This window comes from Tribolium castaneum, chromosome 3 (genome assembly GCF_031307605.1).
Source record: "Tribolium castaneum strain GA2 chromosome 3, icTriCast1.1, whole genome shotgun sequence".
Taxonomy (NCBI): Eukaryota; Metazoa; Arthropoda; class Insecta; order Coleoptera; family Tenebrionidae; genus Tribolium; species Tribolium castaneum.
The window spans coordinates 13,518,879-13,534,553 of NC_087396.1; the positions used below are offsets into that span (position 1 = coordinate 13,518,879).

The 15,675-nt window shown below is 36.2% G+C and overlaps 1 protein-coding gene across 1 annotated transcript in view; it reads left to right on the forward strand.

The window, feature by feature from the left end:
* The window catches only part of LOC664151 (KH domain-containing, RNA-binding, signal transduction-associated protein 2), a 77,674-nt gene that overhangs the window by 5,679 nt on the left and 56,320 nt on the right, over positions 1–15,675 (forward strand). The gene's annotated exons all lie outside the window — the stretch shown is intronic.

Genomic DNA, 15,675 nt, shown 5'->3' on the forward strand with positions numbered 1-15,675 from the left:
TAAATTAGTTAGATGCAATAAACATATTTAGGTGTTTATTCATCTAGTTCCCCCACCCATGCAAGATTTATTGTCAATCTACTAGCTGATTTCCGGCCTAGACCTCACTGTTTTTACAGAATTGTCGTCAAACTGTAACTGAATGAAATGTGGCGACAAGTGAAGGAAATTAGGAACATCATTAAACACCCCATAAATTACGAAACAATATTTATTCAGAAATACGCGTTCAGATTTGCTTGAATATTTCATCGAGTTTTGATGGAAGATTATAATTAATCATGTTTGAAAGCAAAGTTGAAAGTTCAGTAAAAATCGATATTGTATTTAATAGTTTAATAACTAAATTTTTCCCCGACACAATTTCAAGATTTTATTAATCAACGATTTGTAAAGCGAGGTAATATTGGTCGGTCGGCGTTATTGGGAAAACACATTTTAATCAACGAGAAACAATTACATTCTGCCTCATTCTTCCAGTTTAAAATTCTTGTCACACTTAAATAATTAAAAAAAAAATTGGGCCAAAATATGTTTTATTTAGGTATTTCTAGTTATTATTATGCATTTAACTGCATAAAAGTTTTATTCATCAGAAAGTTTATTTTGAAACTAGCTCAATTAGCACCTGAAATATTCACAAAACCGCGTCCTATTTTCAGCTTTTGCAAAATTTTATTCATTAAATGCACATTGCAAAAATATTGAAAACACAACCGGAAAATGTTGTCATCAGATTATGAGTAAGCTCTATTAGAATTTGCTTTTGGTGAGTTTAAAATTCATATATAGTAGGTAAAATAAAAAAAACATTTTTATAATTTGGATGTACCACCAGGTCATTAACGTATTCGATACTGAATTGCCCTGATAACTGATATAAGGGGGTGCTCATCGCTTATTAAAAGGCTGGTGTCTCCACCTGCCCCAGATCCGAGTTTCCCGGAAGAAGGAGCGCGACTGCACAGGTGGCAAGGAGTTTTCTAAATTAAAACTGGGATTTGTCTGGGTCAGGCGTGACACCGACGTCGGTTTCAATGGAGTGCCATTTTTAATTCGCCACCAGCTATATTCTTAATGATGAAAAATCGACTGGCTTCTTTGCGTATTCTGCGAACGAAGTCATTTAAGACCGTTTAACCTTTAGCACGAGTTTAAATTCCATCCCATCATTATCGTCAACGATTAACGTTCCTTTTTTCGTCCTGTATAAATGATCGGGAAAAATCGTCGACAAGCTGATTTTTTAATCCTGCTACCTCTACAACTTCATTTCCGTTCTCCCCTTCTCCGAGAGAAATTAAAATTGGGAAATGTACATTCATAATCCTTGCAGGAGTGTGGAATCTGCACGTATCCGACATAAAATTCAGTTTTCTCGCCCGAAGTTAATTGCGGGGTTAAGGTTCTTGGATAATTATTTCCCTCAACATGAGTTATGGGTTTAAAATTGGTCTAATTTAATGCGGTCCTGACAACACGTTTGGCGAATCTGATACTGTTTCAAATGTCCGATCTGATTCTGTCGCTGAACGCAAACATGTGTTCTGTAACGCATATTAATGAGTGCGCTCGAAAATAAATACACTTGCTTCATTTATAAATTTATCTCCCGATGAGAAAACCATTTCCAACAACCAATCAACAAGAGAAAAACTGGTTCTGTTCATAAAATCATCCACACATCGTCTCGGTTCAGTTTTTCTCTGCTGCCGCATGCCATTAAATAATCATAAACACAAAGGCGGCAAACCTCCTCTTGATATGAATTACATACCGCTTTCAAAGAAAAATGTTCTCGCCACCCTCTGACAATAAATTCGTGTTAGGAATCCAAACAAAGGACCACTGCAGTCAGAATGCACTAAAGAAACCCAATAGAAATTTCGAGGGCGGCGATTGTCACAATAACAGTCATTTTATTTCGATCGATGACCAGTAAAAATGAGAAAGACAGCTGAAACAAAACATCCGGAAAGCCTGAAAGCTTTGCTGGGTAAAGTCCACAAGATCATGGTAGGTGTCGATGACGCCAAATAAAAGCAATAAGACGACTCGGTTTCTCACACGGATTTCGGATTCTATTTTACTAGCTTTTTGGCAATTTTTAAACGTGATTTTGTCCAGTTCTGGCTAAAACTTTCAGCCCTGTTTGCTTTTATTGAATTAAGCTGCGGATTATCTTTGATATCAACACTCACGTTAGCATTATCTGTAATGCAACCAATGGATTAGTGGCTCTGAATAAATTATAACTTTCAAAACGGCGTAATCAATATAATGCAAATCAATTAAAACTCCACGCTATGATTATTATTATTATTAAATTACTTGTTGCATAAAACATGTTCGAAAGTTGGGGTGTAATAATTTTAAAACATTTGTGCAGGAAAAAGGTTACAGGCGTACCCTGATGAAAATATCTCGTTCTCCTGCCGCAGGATATTCATTCACTTCATTGATAGCTGAAGTTTTATTCCAAAATTCTTTATCCGGCCTTTGTTATTAGAAAGCTTTGTGTTAAATGTTTTCTTCACGATAGAGTTTAACCAAAATGGAGTGAGTTTTCGGTAGAGCGTTCATTGTAACGAAAGATAACACGCATTATGATGATAATAACAATGCTAATCCACATAAGATTCGAGAGTGACGTTATCAGTTTTGATGATGTGCCTCTTTGATCTTAATAGAATACCGTTTCCGAGTATTTGGTTGGGAACACGTATTATAACAGCATAAAATAATTTTTGGGGTTGTAGGAAGTGCCAACGACTTTGCGGGGTGATTATTAGACCTAGTAATGGGTGGAATTAAATACAGGAGCAAACATAATTAACTTTGTCTTTCTGCGCTGAAATCATATCCTGTTTTTGTTTATAAACGAGCAAAACACATTTATACTCTATCAAGGCTTCCTAGCAAAAATAGAAAGTTAATTAAGCCGATGAAATGCCAGAATAATAGTCCTGAATTAATTTCCGAGCTTTCTGTCGACAAAGGATCATCATTTCTTTATGTACCTATTACGTGTGTAACGGTATAATTTATATCACACTATAATGACGTAGCTATTAATAGGCGAGATGTGTTAATATAAATCAATATTTAAACACGTAGAGTGAAAGATTCATTTTCTTGCTTAAATATTTAACAGTTTCTATGACAAGAAAAGCTTTTCAAACTTTGAGGTAGTTACCAAGGATAATATTTTATAGACTTGACGACTTCGCATACAATTTTTTAAATATGAGGCTCTCTCGCGGAAAACCTTAACGGGCGACATTAAACGAAACCCATGATTGAGAAAAGTTAGAAACCATAAAAATTTATATTAAAACTCGCGCCATATTCCGGCTTAATTTACATTTTTTGATGGAGCAAACACAGCCAACAACACGCATTTATTGAATTTCCGCCCTACTTTTAATATGACAGTTTTTGTTTTTCCGAATTGAGATCGCATGTGATATTGTATTTCGTAATTCTTGTCGTGTGATGTAAGTTTCGGGTTTTATAAACGTCAAGAAGGGAAACAACGGCGTAAAAAGCTCATGTTGTAATTCCATTTTGAATATTTCAGCTTAAATAATCACTTTTGGGAATTACGCGCCATTTCCATTATTCTGTATGGAGCTTTTTTCAAATAAACGTTAAATTGTACCAAGTCAATGTAATAAAATTTTCGCGTTATTCAATTTGGCGCAACTTTTAATGCAATCAGTAACATTAAAGTATTTGGAAACTAGTAACTACACAAATTATTTTGGTTAAGTTTAGTTGCGAAGTTTTAGATAATTCGATCTGAATGAGAAACTATTTTGTGTCGAGTAGGGAGCAAAGTGCAGCAAAGAGTTTGCATTAAGATAATTACAACTTGTCTATGATCAACATTAATTTCCTAATGGATTGATTCACTGTTTCTTATCGTCCAAAAACAAAACTTGTTGCAAACATTTTTTAAAACTAATTTACTTCCCTTATTTTTCATATTCGCTAAACCACCGCTCAACAACACGTCTCCATTATATTAAATGAAACTTTATCACACACTGTTTACAACTTATTCTATTAAAAGGGAACCAATATAACGTAGTGCATTGTAGATGTCGGTAATCTAAATATTTACTTCCAGAAAGTGCAGAAGTGTTGACAAAAAACCGATGACTTATATTTTTCTTTACTAAATTGTTGTTTTATAGTTGTTATGCTTGGATTTTAATTTTCTGCATTGGTTAAAAATGTACATATGATAACTACCTTACTTTGTAACACCGGATTCAATGAAAAGCTTTTTCATGTCAGGAATGGAAAGCTCTTGAAATTACTGATTTTGCACTGCTTCCCGATGGATTTTGCTTATTGCTTGTGCATCCGCCGGAGCAAATAAATTAAATTATTATTTATTACAGCCGCCAAACTAAATATTTATTTAAAGCCGATCCGCGAAACTGCGTATTTTTCTAATCCGTAGTAATTAATTGGAATTATTGAAGAGCTCGAAATCCCTCGGCTCAATCTATTTGTACTTCAGAATCCTCGTTCCTCACTCTTTAAGATAACGAACGTAGGTAATATTTTAATTGTCTCGAGAGCGTAGCAGAACCGCCCTAGCACTCCAGTGGAATAGATCGCCAGGATTGATTACTATTTGCTTGAAATTGATTAACTTTGTTGTATAAGATACGTTTCTCTGGAGTAACTTGACCATGAATGCTTCAGTGGCCACATATAAAATATCTTTGATCTAGCTTCGTGCTCATCCTTGATTGGGGTCTGACCATCTTCAGTCAAAGCCCACCGATAGGTTATGGCCACACCTGCTGTGATTCGTAATCGCTGTCACTAAACATCACAAGGGTTCAGGACGGCTTTCATATGAAACGACAACACATCCTGGCTCATATTACTAAGATGCTGCTCGTTGAGATGATGTGGCTTGGAACAAAGGCGATAAATCGCCTCACTTTGTGGTCTTTTAAGGAAACATTTGGCTAGTTGTTGAGCTAATTTTATTTTCAAATATTTGTCGTAGGCAGCAGAGTGGTCTTAAATTTTCTCCTGCAGGAGGAGCGCTCGGTGATTTACGGGAGGTACTCCATCCTGCATGCTGCAATTCCACGAAAAGAGAATCTAACGAGGACATTAACATAAATACATGTATTTTGCTGTCCATTATTAAAACTTTCAGCCTTTTCAAGAGTTCTTATCCCAGTTTTCAGTTTGCCCTCCAATTTGTTGTTTATTGCTATTTTTGTAGCAAAATTCACTCTCGTTATTGTTTGGCGTCATCTCAGAAAAAATAAAACGGCGTTTTGCAAAAAAACGAGCATTTAACTTTTCACCGAAACACGAATTTTGCATTTGCCAGAAGAAAAGCACCAGCCACAATTGCAGAATAAGTTTAGTCGTATTTTTGATTTTATATTTATAATTGTGTACATGAAAACCCCACCCACGATGATTTGCCAATAAACACCCTCATTATTCATTTCATACTTTTTGTGTTTCGGTTCTTTGATGCTTTATCCTGTTTATGTCTGTGCTTTTTATTAAAGTACAAATAATTCCAATCCGTCAGTAACACTGTTGATTTTTTTCAAAAGCAAAGATCAAACGAAATATTTTTAAATCTTTTTATTTGAATTTAAAGACTGATGCTTTTGTCATTCCGATTTTAATTATTACGTCAAACTAGTTTCGGCTTCTACTAAGCTTCATACTCACACCAGCGTTAATAAAATTAGTCTGTGAGTGACGAAAGGATTTTAATTTGAATGGGTTTCTAAAAAAGAAAACAAAATAGGGCTTTAAAATTTTATTCACACATTTCTCGAATAATTTTTCAGCTTACTGTTTGATATTTTGTCGAATAAAATATCGTTATAGATATTTTAAAACACACATTGTTTGAGCAATTAAATGGGTTTTTATTATTTTATACAAATATGTATTAATCAATGAAAAATTGTAAGGTCAGCTATTTGATCACTAAATTTAGTCACATTTCTAAAATCTAGGTGTACTATTTGTTTTGTAAACTTTTGCATTAACTGTGGATTTTCCACTGTACTTCGTTGTTTATTTTGCATAATTTACACCGACGAACGTTCAATCCCCTCACTCGCTTCATTATGCCTACCTAGCATTGTTGCGAGTCGTAAGTTTAAATTTTTAAATTTAATCCTGCAACTAACCTTACTGGTGCAAATGTATCATCATTTTCGAACGCCACATTATGTATTTTCCCGATTTTTAATAGCGGTTTAAAATGCAAATCTGTAAAAAGTGGTATATTTTTGTTACTGCAAAATGTTGTAGTAAAAATAAATGTTTCTCGCTCTAAACGTGCCTCATGCAAGTCACTTTTCGTTTCATGACGTTTCGAAATCGCTATTTAACTTTATGTTGGCATCATAAAAGTGCACAAAACTTTATTAGGTTTCGGACTGCACATATATTGCACGTTTCTCGTGCTACTAAGTAACAGCAGTCTTGTGATTTGACTGTAATTACGTTACTAGAGCGCAGTATAGTTTACTTCGACAATGAAAGCAGTTTTTCCGAGCTTTTCAGCTCCGGCAACATAACCGCTTCCTCAATTTTGTAATGCCAATGCATGAAATCGTAAAATACGATACGTAGTCTCAGACGCTCCCACAAAATAATAAAAGTAACAATAATTAGACAGATAAATTTCCTCCGGGGTATAAAAATCGCAAATTTACGACTCATCCTTATTTCTGTTTTTATATTCGTTCTTAGAAATTTACGAAATCTCGGATGTAACTATAAATTTTGGGCTATCTGAACGGGGGCTTAAAATAGGTTTGTAATTGGCTATGAAGTTTCAGACGTGGCCGAACGGAGTGAAAATAACTTGCAATCTTTTTGATTTGCGGTCAAACAACTCAATAACATTACATGCTGGCAACCACTTTTGGACCATTTAAAATTCCTACAGGTAAAAACTTGACTGTAACTGAATACTTAATTAGAGGAGGAAAGCTTCGCTGTACAATAATTTCAGCTAAATGCATACTTGTGCTGCAAATGATAGAACTTCTTTGATGAGTGAAGTGTAAAATTTTAATTAATTTAAAATTTCCACCGATGTTTTGACAGTTTATTAAAGTTTAATTTGTCAAATTTACGAAGGCTGCTTCAAAAACGTCTACTTCTAAGACGTCTATATCCTCCTTTATTATTTACTGATCTCCAGTTTTATGCCTTGTCATATCGAAACGAGTTTTTGTTAAAACGCAGCTTGTGGTTTTAGGACTATACCAAAACAATGAGTCGGGGCGTGGAAAATTTTCACTTCGCTAAGTAAAGGGGGCAATGTCAGGATTAATTATAGACCCTCAGAACGATTTACTTTGATGTGAAACTTTAATGCTTAAGGTATATGGAAACATTTATTGTTTACCTGCTGCCGTAACACCCTAATCTGATACGCACAGTAAGTGCTCTTTGAACCGATTTTGTTCCTGAATAATTTATTTCAGTTTAAACAAACAGGAAAAATGGATTCTTATTGCTTCCTGTGGTGAGTCCTGGAAAAGCAATTTTTGAGGAAAATTTTTATATGGGTATTAATTTTCAAAGCAAAGGCTGAAGTGGAATAAAACGCACACTTTTATTGAACTTTCTCCGACATAAAACCTTTATAAAAGAACGGGTTTTATACTTTTTCTTATAATCTTCAATAAAGAAATTAAAAAGCGTTTCTTATTGGCCTTGCCGGAAAATAGAGCAATAATAATAATAATAATAATAATATGTAATTGTCCCTCAAGTCGTCAGTCATGGAGCATGCCATGCACCGTCTTATCGGACTCGTCAATATACGAAATACTACAAATTTGCAGGGAATTTGGAATAATTGAGGTATTCCTCAACACTATAGAAAGCTTTGTCTTGTAGGAATAATGACAGGCGACTGCGAAATATATTAAAAGACTTAGATTCCTTAATTTTTTGTTCCAAGTTGTTGTACAATTTGATTCCAGCATATGTAGGATCATGTTGACCAATAGCCAACCTAGAATGTGGCAGCTCAATGTGGTTTCTTGTCCTTGTACCGTACGCGTGAATATCGCTTCGTTTATTAAGAGTGCTTACATGTTGTCGAATAAACAAAAGTAAGTGAAATATATATAAAGATGGGAGGGTCATAATACCAAGTTTTCGAAAGATAGGACGACAGTGAGCTACTGCCTCCGAACTATCCATACATCTTAGAATACGTTTTTGTACTACAAATAGATTATTCAAAAAGCTGCTGGACCCCCAAAAAATAATTCCATAAGTAAGTACAGACTGGACAAGCCCAAAATATAACATTTTAAGAATGTCACCAGACACAGTGGGCTTTAAATTTCTTATTAAAAAACAAATCCCACTTAACTTATTACACAATTTATTTATATGACTTTCCCATGTTAATTTAGAGTCCACCGTTATTCCAAGAAAATTAATTTCATTTACATTTTTTATTGACATTCCACATAGTTTAATTAGAACACTGTAATCAGGCGTCACATTTTTAGGCAAAAATTTAACCAAATAGGTTTTCTTCAGATTTAATACCAGCCCATTTGTCAAACACCAGTTATTTATAGTTGTAGACACGTAATTTCCACATTCAACCAAGTCTTCATGATTCTTGTTAGTTAATATTGCATTTGTGTCATCTGCATAAATAATTAATTTATTAGATTTTGGATTTGTAACTAACAAAGGTGGTAAATCATTAATAAAAATTAAAAAAAGAATGGGACCCAAAACCGATCCCTGCGGCACACCCAATTCAACATACGCTGGTTCGGACATATGATCATTCAGAGCAACAACCTGTCTTCTTTTATGTAAATAAGTTTTAATCCAATTATTTGAAATTCCACGAATACCACAATGGTGCAGCTTTTCTAACAAAATACCGTGATTCACAGAGTCAAAAGCTTTCATCAGATCATAAAAAAGCCCAACTGTTTGTTGCTTATTATTTAATGAATCATATAACGCAGAAACTGTTTCATTTATAGCAGTTATTGTAGATTTACCTTTTCTAAAACCATGCTGACTAGAAGAGATCAAATTTGTACATTCCAAAAACCTTACCAAGCGATCAGAGAATATTCTTTCAAAGATTTTATGAAATTGATTTTGTACTGCAATTGGTCTATAGCATGAGACGTCACTTTTGGAACCTTTATTTTTATATATTGGGACAACTTTTGAAGTTTTTAAAGCTTCAGGAAAAACACCTTTTGAAAGGGACTCATTGATTAAATGGGATAATGGGGAAGATATTAGATCTCTGACAGCAATTAGTAAGGTCCCAGGTATTTCATCAATGCCAGGTGTTTTTTTGTTACATGTTTTATTTATGATTGTAATCACTTCCTCCGGTGATGAAGGTGCCAAATAGAAACTTTTTACAACAGTTGAAGTAGATTTGGAGTAATTTTGTGATAAAACTGACTCACTTCTTTGGGTATATTGGACACCATCAGCAAAATAATCTTTAAAGAAGTTACAGACATCCAACGGTTCACTGATCACTTTATTGTTTTTATCGACTAATTCAATGTTGTTGGTTTTAAGATTTTTTCGATGGCTGTTAATTATATTCCAGCTTTCACGCACAAGGTTATCTGAATTAGCCAATCGGTTGTCATTATATGTGTACTTTCTACACTTTAAAGACTGAAAATAAATTTGCCTAAGTTCTAAAAATTTTTTATGGTACGCCGGATTGTTAATACTTTTACTTAATTTTGACATGTCACAAAGTTGGTCATGTAATGTTTTCAGAGAATGGGTGTACCATGTTGGTTTGCCTTTTATTTTGCTTTTAATCTTTATCGACTTAATTGGGAAACATTTATCAAAATAACGCAAAAATGTATTGTAAAAGTTATTAAACCCTAAGTTAAAGTCTGAAGCGGCAAATGTATCCTGCCAATCTTCGGTCTGAAGACATTCTTTAAAATGAGAAATACTTACATCGCTAAAAACACGTTTCTTAATCATATATGAACAATTGTCATCACAATTGCCTAAGCCTAGTTTAATACTGTCAAAAACAACTAATTGATATGTATGATCTGAATAGAAAATGTCCCCCACATAAGAAGTTATTGCTGAAAGATTTGAAATTATATTGTCAATACAAGTTGCACAAGTATTTGTAGCTCGCGTGTTTTGCCAAATATGAATTTTTAAACCAAATTCAAGGAACAAATTATTCAAGAGTTGCTGTTCTTTAGAAGAACCTAAAAAATTTACATTAAAATCACCACATAAAATGTAATAGTTTTTTGCATTATATATACGAGATAAAAGATTGTATAATGAATTCAGAAAATTTTGAAACGATGAAATATTATTACACGGACTTCTATATATTCCAATAATATAAACTCTTTCCTTTGTAGTCTGTTAGGTTGGCAACTCTCACGTGGGCGACACGGGAGTTGGAGGGGGGTTTTTTGGCAGAGTGAGTTAGTTAGGTTATGTCGCAAAAGGGGCCTGGACGCACCCTCAATGCTCCGGGATATTAGTCAATAAACAGTTATAAGGTTGAATGGTCTAATTACAACTAACCTAACATGGTGTCAGTGTTTTAAAATCCGAATCCCGCTCGTGTTACAAATTGTGAGTGTAAAAAACCACCACAACTATCACGATGGATGCACTTCAGGCACAAGTGGCCGAGTTGGAGCAAAAATATGCGGATCTCGTGGCACAAGCACAGGCCCGGGCTCAGGCGAGTGACACACCGTCAAAGCAGGCTCCAACGAGTAGCATCGTCTTCAGCAACTCCATTCCGATTCCGGAGAAATTTTCATTCGAAAAAGAAGATTGGCAAGTGTGGATTACACATTATGAACGTTTTAGAACAGCAACAAAACTAGACAAAAGCACACAAGCAGAGCAAATTAATAGTTTATTGTTGCATATGGGGGCGAAAGTTACAAAGTTTATGGAGGCTAAGCAGAAACAGGAAACCGATTTTCCTAGTTACAAAGCGCTGAAAGAATTCTTTGATAACGAGTTCAAAGACACTCCTAATACAATCTACGCACGAGCTAAGTTTAACAGACGTGACCAAAGGGAAGGTGAGGACGCCCAAACGTACATCGCTGACGTCATAAGCTTGGCCAAAACATGCAATTACAGAGATTTGGAGGAGGAACTCATAAGAGATCGATTAGTTGTTGGAATTCGTGATGAAAAATTGTCGGAAAATCTACAAATGAATGACAAATTGACACTTAAAACAGCAATTGACAAAATAACTCAAGTGGAGAGGATTAGAACCGAAAACAGAGAACTAAGAGTGAGAGAGGAAACGGTAAACAGAGTAGCTAGAGACAAAGCCAAGAAATTTAACCATAAATCCGTGAAATATGAAGGAAAACAGCGCAGGAGCAAAGATGGAAAGCAACAAAGTGAACATAAATTTAAAGGTTGTATAAGGTGTGGAAATTCGAACACACACAACAGGATGGAATGCCCAGCCAATGGACAAACGTGCTATAAATGTAACTTTAAAGGCCATTTTGCATCCAGATGTAAAACAAAGAACGTAAACGCAGTGGAATCTGAAACCTCAATATCAGATGATACTGATGATAGCTATGATTCGAGCTATGATTGTAGGGAGATTATCAATATTAATCGAGTAAAGTTGGACAAACCTTGGGAAGCGGTAGCGGAAATTTTTAATACAAACATTGTATTCAAAATAGATACCGGAGCCGATGAAACCATAATATCTAGCAAAGAATTCAAAGATAAACTTCAGGGGAAAGTAAAGTTACAAAGAACAAAAACAACACTGTTGGGACCCGGAAAAGGAAACCAGAGAAAATTGGAAATAAAGGGAGAGATAGTAGTTCCTCTTAAATGGGAAAATAAAATAGAAAATGTTAGATGTTTCGTCGTTGATACACCAGATAACTTACTGGGAAGACCAGCCTTACAAAAACTAGACATGATCAAATGGACTGGCAAAGAACTCGTTGCGAGTGACAGTGTTATTAGACATGTAACTAGCAGAAAAGCTGATGAAAAATTCCAACATAAAATGATGGTGAAATATCCAGAGGTGTTCAAAGGCTTGGGAACTCTTAAGAATTTTGAGTACACAATTGAAGTAAAATCAGACGCACAACCTTGGACCTTAAACACGCCTAGAAGAATTCCACTCCCCATGATGGATGTAGTAAAAAAGGAGCTGGACAAGATGATTCGCGAAGACGTTATAGAAGCCATTAATGAACCTACTGAGTGGTGTGCACCTATGGTTATTGCAGCGAAAAAGAACGGAAAAATTCGCGTGTGTTCAGACTACACCGAGCTAAACAAGTGCGTTAATCGCGAACTGTACCAATTACCGTCGGTCGATGAGACAATTTCGAAACTGAAAGACGCGAAGTGGTTTACCAAGTTAGACTTTTCCAATGGCTTTTGGCAGCTTAAACTTTCACCGCAATCGCGCAAATATACCTGTTTTCTCACACCATTTGGCAGGTATGTCTACAAACGCATTCCATTTGGGATCACCTCAGCACCAGAAGTTTTCCAAAAAACCATCAGCGGCGTAATCGGCAAATTAAAAATGGAACACGTCCATGTTCATGCTGATGACATCCTCATCACAGGCCGCAACGAAGCTGAACATGACACAAACGTGAACAAAGTGTTAACACTCTTATCGGATCACGGCTTGACTTTAAACAAATCCAAATGTGAATTTAAAACGAACAAGACCTTATATTTAGGATACTTAATATCCGAAAATGGTGTTCAAGCCGATCCCAAAAGCGTTGAAGCCATTAATAATTATCCCGCGCCATCGTCGGTAACCGAAGTTAGAACTTTCCTCGGCATGGTTAACTATGTCTCAAAATTTATCGTTAATACTTCGGAAAAAACCCAATCATTACGTGAACTACTGCACAAGGATAAACAGTTTGTATGGACAGATAAACATCAAGCGGATTTTGAAAAACTTAAAAGTGAAATCGCATCATCGCGCGTGTTAGCCAAGTTTAGCACGGACAAAAAATCGCGAGTGTCGGCAGACGCATCGTCTTTTGGTTTAGGTGCCGTTTTAGAACAGTTACAAAGTGACGGAAATTGGAAACCTACTTATTTTTGTTCGCGTACCCTCGAACCATGCGAGCAAGCCTATGCTCAAATTGAAAAGGAAGCTCTCGCCATTACATGGGCGTGTGAAAGACTCGAAAATTTCTTACTGGGCGCTCATTTTGAAATTCATACCGACCATAAACCGTTAACAGTAATTTTGGCCACCAAAGAGCTCAACAAACTATCCAACAGGCTACAAAGATTTCGCATGCGGTTATTGAAATTTAACTATACTATAGAATACGTTCCAGGTAAAACGTTTTTCGTTCCCGATGCATTATCCAGAGCACCAATCCAAGGCAGAATTCGACACCAAGACCCACTTCTAGAAGACGTTCAAAATCTCTACATCAATTTCGTGATGCGTGAGGTCGTTACAGAAATTTGTTCAACGGAAGAAATCAAGTCTTACCAAAACAAGGACCCAACGTACAGCAAACTCAAAGAATACGTCAAAAATGGTTGGCCACAGAAACACAAAAGCGACCCGTTAGTCAGTAAATTCTTCTCTCATCAACAAGACTTAAGCATCGCTCATGACATTGTTTGCTACAAAGACCGAGTCGTCATTCCTGGTCCTCTTCAGAAGAAGTGCCTCTATGTGCTCCATGACGGACACTTCGGTATTAATAAATGTTTGGACCGGGCCAAAGCTACCGTGTGGTGGCCAGGTATCACAAGAGAGCTTAAAGAAGTCGTCGGGAAATGTGAAATTTGCATCAAACTACGCAGACCAACGGTAGATCCCATGTTACCATCCGAAGTTCCATCTAGACCGTGGCAAACAATTGGTGCCGACCTCGCAGAATATCATGAGTCAACTTACTTAGTGGTACAGGACTATTATTCCAAGTATCCTGAAATCAGAAAACTTCGCACCACCAAAGCCAAAGTTGTTATCGAGACCTTCAAAGAAATGTTTGCTAGACATGGTATACCCGAAGTTGTCCGCTCCGACAATGGCAAACAATTTGATTGTCACGAATACAGAACTTTCAGCAGAAAATATGGATTTAAGTTAATTACCAGTAGTCCCCATTACCAACAGCCAAATGGACAAGCCGAAAGTGCTGTGAAGCTGCTCAAAACGATATTGAGGAAAAATGAAGATCCATATCTTGCACTTCTTACCTACCGCAATACACCTACTAAATGTGGATTGTCACCTGCCCAACTGCTCTTTGGCAGAAACCTTCGAGACAGACTGCCAAGGTTACCTTCAGGGTTAAAACCTGCAACTATCGACCATGACACTGTCAGACAAACGTTAATCAACAATCAAGCAGAACAGAAGACCAACTACGACAAACGACACCGAGTAACAAAAGAAGAGAAAAATCTAAAAGAAGGTGATCGCGTATGGATCATAAATATGCAAAAGGAGGGAGAAGTACAACGCAGATGTGAAGAACCAAGGTCATATTTGATCGAGACTGACGGCGGTTGCGTCAGACGAAATCGAAGACATCTTCAGCCCTTACCAGACAGAAATAATGAACCCGAACATGACCCAGAACAACCAGACGAATCAGAGGAACCAAAGAAAAGACCAATCAGAAGACCCAAAAGATACCAAGATTATTATTGTTATTGAAATATGTATATTTTGATACCTCAGGTAGTTAGTTTCATATTTAGCTTAGTTTTGTATTTAAAAGGGGGGATGTTAGGTTGGCAACTCTCACGTGGGCGACACGGGAGTTGGAGGGGGGTTTTTTGGCAGAGTGAGTTAGTTAGGTTATGTCGCAAAAGGGGCCTGGACGCACCCTCAATGCTCCGGGATATTAGTCAATAAACAGTTATAAGGTTGAATGGTCTAATTACAACTAACCTAACATAGTCAAATGAATGACACCCAAAGATACCTCAAAAGTTTTTTCAACATTGTTTTTCCATAGCAGTGGTTTTACATTAAGTGATTTTTTTGCAAACATACATACTCCACCACGTTGGTATGATGTGCGGCAGAAACTAGTTACTAATTCAAAACCATGGAGCTGCACTAAATCCAATGATTAACACTACAGACGTTCTACGATTGGATTATCATAACGCATCCCTAGGCTAGAAATTCAATCTTGTTCTCGTCCGTGCAACAACAGCTTCCCCATATTGTGTATTCTTGGGGTATGAAGGATTACCATTAGTCACAACACTTACGCAACTCAAGTTAGAGCAATTATTGTTCTCTAATGGGCCTTTCCTTCCCGCACCTAATGTACTACAATTTGAATTCTCGAAAACTAACTTTTGTTCTGTTGTCTAATATGAGGGCCCTAAATAATATTAATTCCAAATGTAGGTAAATGTCCCAAATTGAGTTTCAGCATGGACAAACTACATTTGGCTTCCCCACAATTAATCACAAAGTGAAAAAAAGTTAAGTGCATTTTGCTACAGCCGTGAGTATATTAGCGGTTGTGTGACCGGACTTCTTCTGAACCATAAATGCGAGCAGCAGACAAGTCAGAAAGCAATTACAAAGTCGGAGTATTTATTATCTGCAATTCATAC